This window comes from Equus quagga, unplaced genomic scaffold (assembly GCF_021613505.1).
Source record: "Equus quagga isolate Etosha38 unplaced genomic scaffold, UCLA_HA_Equagga_1.0 208877_RagTag, whole genome shotgun sequence".
NCBI lineage: Eukaryota > Metazoa > Chordata > Mammalia > Perissodactyla > Equidae > Equus > Equus quagga.
The window spans coordinates 1,245-10,032 of NW_025799091.1; the positions used below are offsets into that span (position 1 = coordinate 1,245).

Below are 8,788 nucleotides of genomic sequence, written 5' to 3' on the forward strand. Positions count from 1 at the left end.
TAAAGTAGAGGAAGATTGGCAAGGATGTTAGCTCAGTGACAATCTTCCTCAAGCAAAAAGAGGAAGATTAGCAACACATGTTAGCTTAGGGCCAATCTTCCTCACAAAACAAACAAACAAACAAACAAAAAATAAAAGTATGGTTGCAGGCATTACAGATGATGAAAAGACATATCTCTTTATGTACACTTTTTTAGAAATATATTGATGTTATTTCAAACCAGGAAACTATGTCTAACAATATCACCCGAAAAACCCATTCAAGACAGTTAGAGATCAGAGAAGAGCAGCATAGGTACCTGATACACTTGAACTCTCCAAGAAAGAGGATAAGACATGGTTTAATAAAGATAGGCAGCTGGAAAACAAAAAAAGCATGCATCATCCGTTAGCTCAAAAAATGCATCCCTATTTTACTTTCCATTCACATCCACTCAAAGCTAGCCCCTCATTGAAAGTCTTTGATAAAACCCTGACTCTTGCTAAGAAAATAGCTTTTCAAAAGGGAATTTGGATCTCAAAACTCTTGAGAGCTTCTTTCACATCCTTGTTCCTCAGACTATAAATCAGGGATTCAGTATGAGAATCACTGCATTGTAGAATATCGAGGCTACTTTGTCAGTATTAATACTCTTGACAGAACGGGGCTGGCAATAAATGAAAAGTATTGCTCCATGGAAAACAATGATGGCTGTGAGGAGGTAGGTGCAGGTGGAAAAGATTTTGCACTTTCCGTCTGCAGAGTGCATCCTTAGGATGGTGATGAGAATAACAAGCAGGAGGTGTGGATGATCAAGATGGTGATGATCTCATTGAAAGTGGCCACAGTGAACACCACAAGTTCATTCCTAGAGATATCATAACAAGAAAGAATAAAGAGAGGGAGTAAATCCAAAAAAGAAAAAGTGGTTAATTACATTCGACCTATAGGATGGGATTTCAAGAGCTAAACACATGAACCAGAGAACACACAGTTCCAGAGAAGTACAGCCAGAAACCAGCACCATTCAAAGTTTCTGGGACATGGAGTCCATGTACAGCAGTGGGCTACAGATGGCCAAGAAATGATCATAAGCCATCACAATCAGCAGGAATACCTCAGTGACTGCACATGCCCAAAACAATTAGAACTGCATCATGCATCCCAGGAAAGAGATGACATTTTTCTTAAGATATTGGATAAGATCTTTGGCGTGATGATTGTGGAACAGCAATGATCCGCAAAGGATAAATGGCTGAGAAAAAAGTGCATGAGGGTGTTAAGTTTAGAGCTGACCTGAATCAGTGCAATTATGTCAAGGTTGGCCCAAACGTAGTGACTCCATATGTGAGAAGGAACAGAAGGGAGAGAAAGACTCTCAGCTCAGGGGATCTGATAATCCAAGAACAATGAACTCTGCCACAGTGGTACAGTGCTCTTCTCCTATTTACATCATATATCAGGTTTGGGAAACCAAATGATGGTGTTTTTTTTTTTGGTTTCTTCTGAAAATAGAATTAGAGAGAAAATAGATTTATATAAACTTCAAAAAAATACATCAATATCAAACAGAGTACATTTAAAACACAATTGTCAAATAACTCAAAATGTTCACCATCTCAGTGGAGCCCACAGATAAAAATTAATTTAAAAATCAGCAGAAACCTATCTGTGAATAAAATTAGTTTTACTTCAAATCAGGAGAACAGATTGATTTATTAATCTATATCTATCTATCTATCTATCTATCTATCTATCTATCTATCTATCTATCTAACTATCTGTCTGTCTATCATCATCACCAGTACTGAGAGTGGACATCCTGCATTGTTTTTCACTATAGGGGAAATCATTCATTCCCAAACCATTAAGTGTGATGATAGAAGCAAGCTTGGTAGTAATTTTCTCTATTGAAGTAATTGAATAATTGAATTGAGTAATTGAGGTAATTTTCTCTATTTCTAATTTGTTGGGAATTTTTATCTTAAATGGCTGTTGGATTGTGGCAAATACTTTTTTCTGCATATTTTGAGGTGGCCAGAAGTTTTTTTGTCTTTAATTCTATCCGTGATGTGTTACATTAATTGTTTTTCATATGTTAAATCTACCTTGCATTCCTGGAATAGATCTCACTTGGTCATGATTTATTATCCTTTTATGTGTGTTATGAGAGTTATTTTGCTAATAATTTGCTGAGAATTTTATATCTACCACTATGTGGAACATTGCATTTTGTTTTCCTTCCTCGTGTTTCTTTCTTGACTTTGTTATTAGGGTAATACTGGCTTAATAACATGAAGTGGAAAGAGGATCTCCTTTTCTAATTTTGACATAAGTTAATCAACTAGTATTTTTTATATAGGTGTTTTGTAAATGTAACCAGTCAAGCCATCTATGGCTATATATTGGTAATAGAGGAGAACTCTGTCACAGTGGTACAGGTTTAATTATGAACTCAATCTATTAACTTGTTATATGTCTATCTAGATTTTCTATTTTTTCTTTTGTCAGTTTTGGTAAATTTGTCTTTTTAAGAATCTGTCCATATCATCCAAGTCGACTAATTTGTTCACATATGCCGTTCATAATATTCACTATAGTCATTTTAAAATCTGAATATGCTAATTTGTATCTCCTCTCCTTTTTTCTTAGTAATTCTAGAAAACATTTTGTCAATTTTATTGATTTTTCAAAATTCAAACTCTGATTTTCTCTATCAATTTCTAGCTTTCTATTGTTGGTGTATGCTCTAGAGTTTATTATATCCTTCCTTTTACTTTTTGTTTGTTAGCTTTTAGTTAATTATTCTTTTTTATAGTTTCTAAATATGGAAGCTAAGCTTCTAGATTTGACATATTGCTTCTTTACTAATTTAGGTATTCAAAGTCCTAAATTTCCCTTTAAGCACATTAGAAGCATCTTTTAAAATTTTACATATTATGTTTTAATTTTCATTCAATTCAAAATTTTATATAATTTGTATTGTGCTTTCTTTTTTCAACTTTGATTTATTTAGAAGTGTGTTGTTAAATTTTGAGAGGTTTGTCTATACCATGGATACAAATCCTTTCTCAGACATGTACTTGGAAAGAATATCTTCTATTATAAGTTTAGTCTTTTCATTCTTGCAACAGTGGCTTTTGAAGAGCAAAATATTTAATTTTGATGACGTCTCACATAATTTTTCTTTTATTCACCATGATTTGGAATTCATATGTAAGAAATATTTGTCTAGGTTCCAGCCCCTTGGCCGAGTGGTTAAGTTTCTGTGCTCTGCTTCAGCAGGCCAGGGTTTCGCTGGTTCATATCCTGGGTGCGGAAATGGCACGACTTGTCAGGCCATCCTGAGGTGACGTCCCACATGCCACAACTAGAAGGACCCATAACTAAAATATACAACTATGTCCTGGGGGGACTTGGGGAGAAAAAGCAGGAAAAAGAAAACAAGAAGATTGGCAACAGTTGTTAGCTCAGGTGCCAATCTTTAAGGAAAAAAAAAGGAGAAATATTGGTCCAATATGAAATAACAAAGAATGTTTTCTTGTTTTCTTCTGGAAGTTTTACAAATTTGATATTACACTTAGTTTTATGATTATTTCAGTTAATTATTGTATATGATGTTATTTATGGATTTATATCCCATAAACCATCTTTTGCACGTGGATGTTTAAATTATCCATCATTCTTTGTTAAAAGACAATTTTTTCCATTGTACAGACATTGTATCTTTGTGGAGAGTAATTTGACCTTTCAGATGTGTGTCTGTATTTGGATCCTCTACTCTCATCCATTGACTTATATGTTTATATTTGTAATACTGCATTATCTTAGTTACTTTACCTTTATAGTAGTTATTGAGATCAGATAGTGAGATGCTTCCAATTATTTTCTCACTTTCAACTTTGTCTTTTTTTAGTTCCTACTGCATACATTTTATAATCAGCTTGTCAATTAATTTAAGAATCATGTTGAGATTTTGTTTTGTTGTTTTTATTTTTTCTTTGTTCTACTCTATATGTATATTAATATATCCATGCATGAGGTCTTTTCTATTTTTTTATATTTAACTCATAATGTCTATAATTAAGAAGATTTCTTTAGATTGTGCAGAGATTTGTTTTGTTAAATGTCTAATATGACAATCTCCAACTTTAATTTGGATGTCTAGACTATTTATAGTTAATGCAATTACTTATATGGATTAATTAAATCTATCATCTTTATACTTTATCTCTATTTGTTTAATCTATCCCTTGCTTCTTTTCTTTTTCTGTCTTCTTCTGTAAGAATTTTTCTGTGATTCCACTTATCTTGCATCCTCTGTTGACGTATTATTTTTGCTTCCTTAAAATGATAATGGTTTTCTAGGAGTTCACAGTAAACTTTTTAAATAAATCATTGGTCTCCTATGGATCTTGAAACAGTAAACTTCTAAGTCCTCTCTTACCCATCATGATATTATTATGTATTATACTCTGACAGAACCTATAAGTACCATTTCATTGCTATTCTTTTTTCCTTCAGACAGTTTGATGTCTTTTAGAACAATTAAAATATGAAAAAAGATCCACTTATTCTTTATAAAATTACCAGTGTTCATTTCTTTGGGTAGCTTTAATTTTCTGTCTGGTACTATTTTCCTTCTCCCCAAATGATGCATTTTAATATTTCTCATAGTACATGCCTATGGGTAATTCTTTCAGTTTTGTTTAGTCTCAAAAAAGTTTTTTCGTCCTTCACTTTTGAAAAAATTTGCAAGATATTTTCATGTGTATATCATTCTGGAGTAACTGATTATTTGTTGTTTTCCTTTTGACATTTTCAATTTGCTGCCCATTTTTTCTGACTTTCACATTTTCTGGCAGGAAATCTGCTGTAGTGCTTACCTTTTTTCCTTTAGATAATCCAAGATAGATTTGGTTTTGTACCCAATGCCACCCTCCTCCTCAAACAAATACACAGGGGACATTTGACAATGCCTGGAATATCATTGATTATCATAACTGCAAGGGAGTATTGCTGGCATCTAGTATGTCGAGGTCACAGCTACTGCTAAACAATCTACAGTGAACAGGATTGTGCCCCACAACAAAAATTGCAAAATGTCAATAGTCCAGATGCTGAAAAGCCCTGCACACTATGTAATGGTTCTTGCATTCAATATTTTCTCTTTTACTTTCTTTACTTCTGTGTTGTGTTGTGCATGTATTTTCTTTCTGCTTTGTGTTCTCTGAGCTTCTTGGATCTGGATTTGATGTCTTTCAGAAAATTCTTTGCCATTATCTCTACACATATTCCCTTTGACATGACCTCCTCCTTTTTTCTGAGGTTCAAATTATAGTTATTTATACTACTTGACATTGTTACCCAGCTGCTAGGTGTTTTCTTCACTCTTTTTTGTGTGTGTCTCTGTAACTTTTGGTGTTTCCTCTTGTTCTATCTTTAATTTCACTAATTCTTTTCTCATCTCTGTTGAAGCTACTGTTGTGCTAAAATATCCTTTATCTCTGTTATTTTAAAATTTTTTCTAGCATTTCATTTGATTCATTTTAATAGTTTCTATGACTCTGCTGAAATTCCAAATCTATTCATTCATGTTGTCTACCTTTTCCACTGGAGCCCCTAGGAATCATATTTACTTTAGATTGCTGGTCTGCTGTTTCTAATCTCTAGGTCATATCTGAATCTAATTCTGTTAATATCTTTGTATTTTTGTAGTGGGCTGTGTTCTTATCATTTGTATCATCATATAATTTTTGCTTAAGAAAGGATACCATTTGTAGAACAACAGAGACCGAAGTAAATGCTATTTTTGCCTGGAAATTCACTCACTTCTTTTGCTTAACATTAAGTGTAGGAGTTGAGCTGGGCTTTAGTTTTGTCAACACTATGGCCACCTCAGGGCACCACAAGCTTCAATTTCCTCTAATGTTACCTTACATTAGGATAGAAGGTGGCTTATAATATATTTTCAATGTCTAATCCACTTTAAACTTTAAGTCTTCCCTTTGCACAGGTACTCCAGAGAAGATCTCTCCCCTTATCCATCCCCCACCCCTAACAATGGAATGTTATCACTGGTAACTCTGTGCTGGTGTTAGTTGGTCACCTGGTGACCCCAGCTATTCAGTGGGTTCCAAAAATGTTTAAAGCTTGCAGAATATCTAGCTTTTTGTGCTGTAGTATTGGGAGCAAATCTCTTTCTAGCTTGCTACCTCTTATACTTAAGCCAGAATATTGATAACATTGGTTTAAGAAAGATTCAACTAAGTGAGGATCAGTCATGGTAGCCTAGTGACTAAGTTTAACATGCTTCACGTCATTGGCCTCGGTTCAGTTTCCAGGTGCAGACGTACACCACTACTCTGTCAGTGGTCATGCTACAGTGGGGGCTCACATACAAAAAGGGGAAGATTGGCAGTGCATGTTAGCTCAGGGTGAATCTTCCTCAGCCAAAAAGAAAAAAAAAGAAAAGAAAAGATTCAACTAAGTGAAATTGTAACACATTTTAAAAATTGTCATTTAATAAATGATACCAAAGAGCTTTCTTTCTTTTTTTGGTGAGGAAGATTGGCCTTAAGCTAACATTTGTTGCCAATCTTCTTTTTCTCTTTTTTTGTTGTTTTTTCTTTTTTCTCCCCAAAGTCCCAGTACATAGTTGTATATCCTAATTGTAAGTCCTTCTAGTTTTTCTATGTAAGATGCCACCACAGCATGGCTTGATGAGCAGTGCTAGGCCTGTACCCAGGATCTGAACTGGTGAACACTGGGCCACTGAAGTGGAGCATACGAACTTAACCAATATGCCACCAGGACAGCCCCATCAAAGTCATTTTAAAAACTTCTAAGAAACTAAGAAAGTTAATTTCTCCAATGACTGCTTTCATTTTAAAGCTAGAAGATTACCAGATGCACCTTAAACAATGAATCAAATGCATATAATTATGTTTAGCAAATTATGAAAATAATTATTAATGATAAGGGCTCAAGAGGTTTTTGACTTAATATGTATGTAATGTTAAAAACTAGAATGACATCCCTACTACAAAAAAAATGCAATTGTGTTCCTATTCTTCTTTTTGTAACGTGATAAAATTTAAGTATGCTGACATCTATATTATTAAGGCAATAAAAATATTCATCCATGGATATTTTTACTAATTGAAGTTAAAAAATAAAAACAAACTTCATGCCAATCAATATCATTAAGAGATGCATTTCTGGTGACATTTTATAGTTTATCTTTGAAAATTTCATAAAATTTGTAGCATATTTAAGTTACTGAATAGGAGTAAGATAATGATCGTTATAATGGTAATCCATTGTAGAAAAAAATCACTTAGAACTTTATTAACAAAGGAAACAAAGGTAAATTTACAGATATTTTTGTTGCAAAGTAATGTGCTTCTATGATTATTAAGGGACAAAATTCTGGGCAGTAAGGGAATTTAAAAATTAGTTCAGGGATAAAAGAAAAAACATGAAATCTGATGCTTCATATATTTTGAATCTAATTATTATGAACATGAGATAGCTATGATAGGCATTGGATATTAGATTTGTCTTTTTTTCAATTAAATTTACATTGTTATTTTTAAAATCCTAACAGCTATAGAGATTTTTAAATTAATTTACTTAAGAAGCACATGAGTTAATAAAGATTGAATAGCACTAATAAAAATCATGCTCTATAGCAGCTATAGAAGTTACCAAAGGTAATTTGAATGCTAAAATTAGAAAAGGAAGGAACATGAAACTTTATATCTGTATTTAATGAAGTGTCAAGACCTGTAGGGTTGAAGTCTCAAATTATCGTTTTGATTTTGTCACCTATTATTTTAAAGCAATGATCAGAGCACTTAAAGAATATGTGTCTCCATTTCCTCGGAATAAAAAATACGGAGATTCTGTCTCTGGTTTCAGAAAAATTTAGTCATCCTTTGACTAGATAGAAAAGAAACATGAAGATTTATTCTCTGAAAATGAATTATTCATCACTGATTCCAATCATGGCCAATATAACTTTTCTGCTACTTAGCTACGATTGTTCTAGTACAGTTAAATATCAACTAAATGACAATGTGGAGAAAACAATATTATATTTGTGAATATATAAAACAATGTTGGTTGTCATTACGTATCCAAATATTACCCAGAAAAAAAGGTGATATTAATTTATCGTTTTAAATTTAAAACCATACAACCATTTTAAATATTTTCATTGAACCAATATGAAATTGTTGCTCAGTTTTACCTTCACAAAAGCAGCTAAAATTTGTTCTCTCAATATTTTGGTGACTAAATTTAGAATTTGATTCAGACACAAATAGTATAAAAGGGGAAATGCATATAAATAATTCAAGCAAACTTGATGATAGAAGGGACAAAAGAAAAGATCGATATGTTACAAAGTTTCCAAATCAGATACCTCTGTCTATGAGGGCATCTTATAATAAATATCTCAATTGTTAAGGGAAAGATTAATCCTCCTTCATATATATGGTAATATAGGCTTGATTTTTTTTGGTTTAGATTACAATAAAATATTAGAGTCAATTTAAAGCAACATTCAAGTCCAAGGAAAGCAAATAGCTCTCAGCACTTACAACAAATCCATTCAATTATTATATGAAGACTGCCTAGAGTCCTGATGAAGAAAATTGATATTCACCCTTAGTCAAGTGCCATATGAATTAGTGACATACTTACACTGATTGGTCAGTGATAGAAAGGAAGCATAAAACATAGAGGATAAATATATTTTCTTTCTTTTTTTTTTTGAGGAAGATCAGCCCTGAGCTAACATCT

At 32.7% G+C, this 8,788-nt stretch overlaps 1 pseudogene; it reads right to left on the minus strand.

The window, feature by feature from the left end:
• Nucleotides 1–482: 482 nt before the first annotated feature.
• Nucleotides 483–4,431, minus strand: LOC124233661 (olfactory receptor 5L1-like; annotated as a pseudogene).
• Between the last annotated feature and the right edge of the window lie 4,357 nt (nucleotides 4,432–8,788).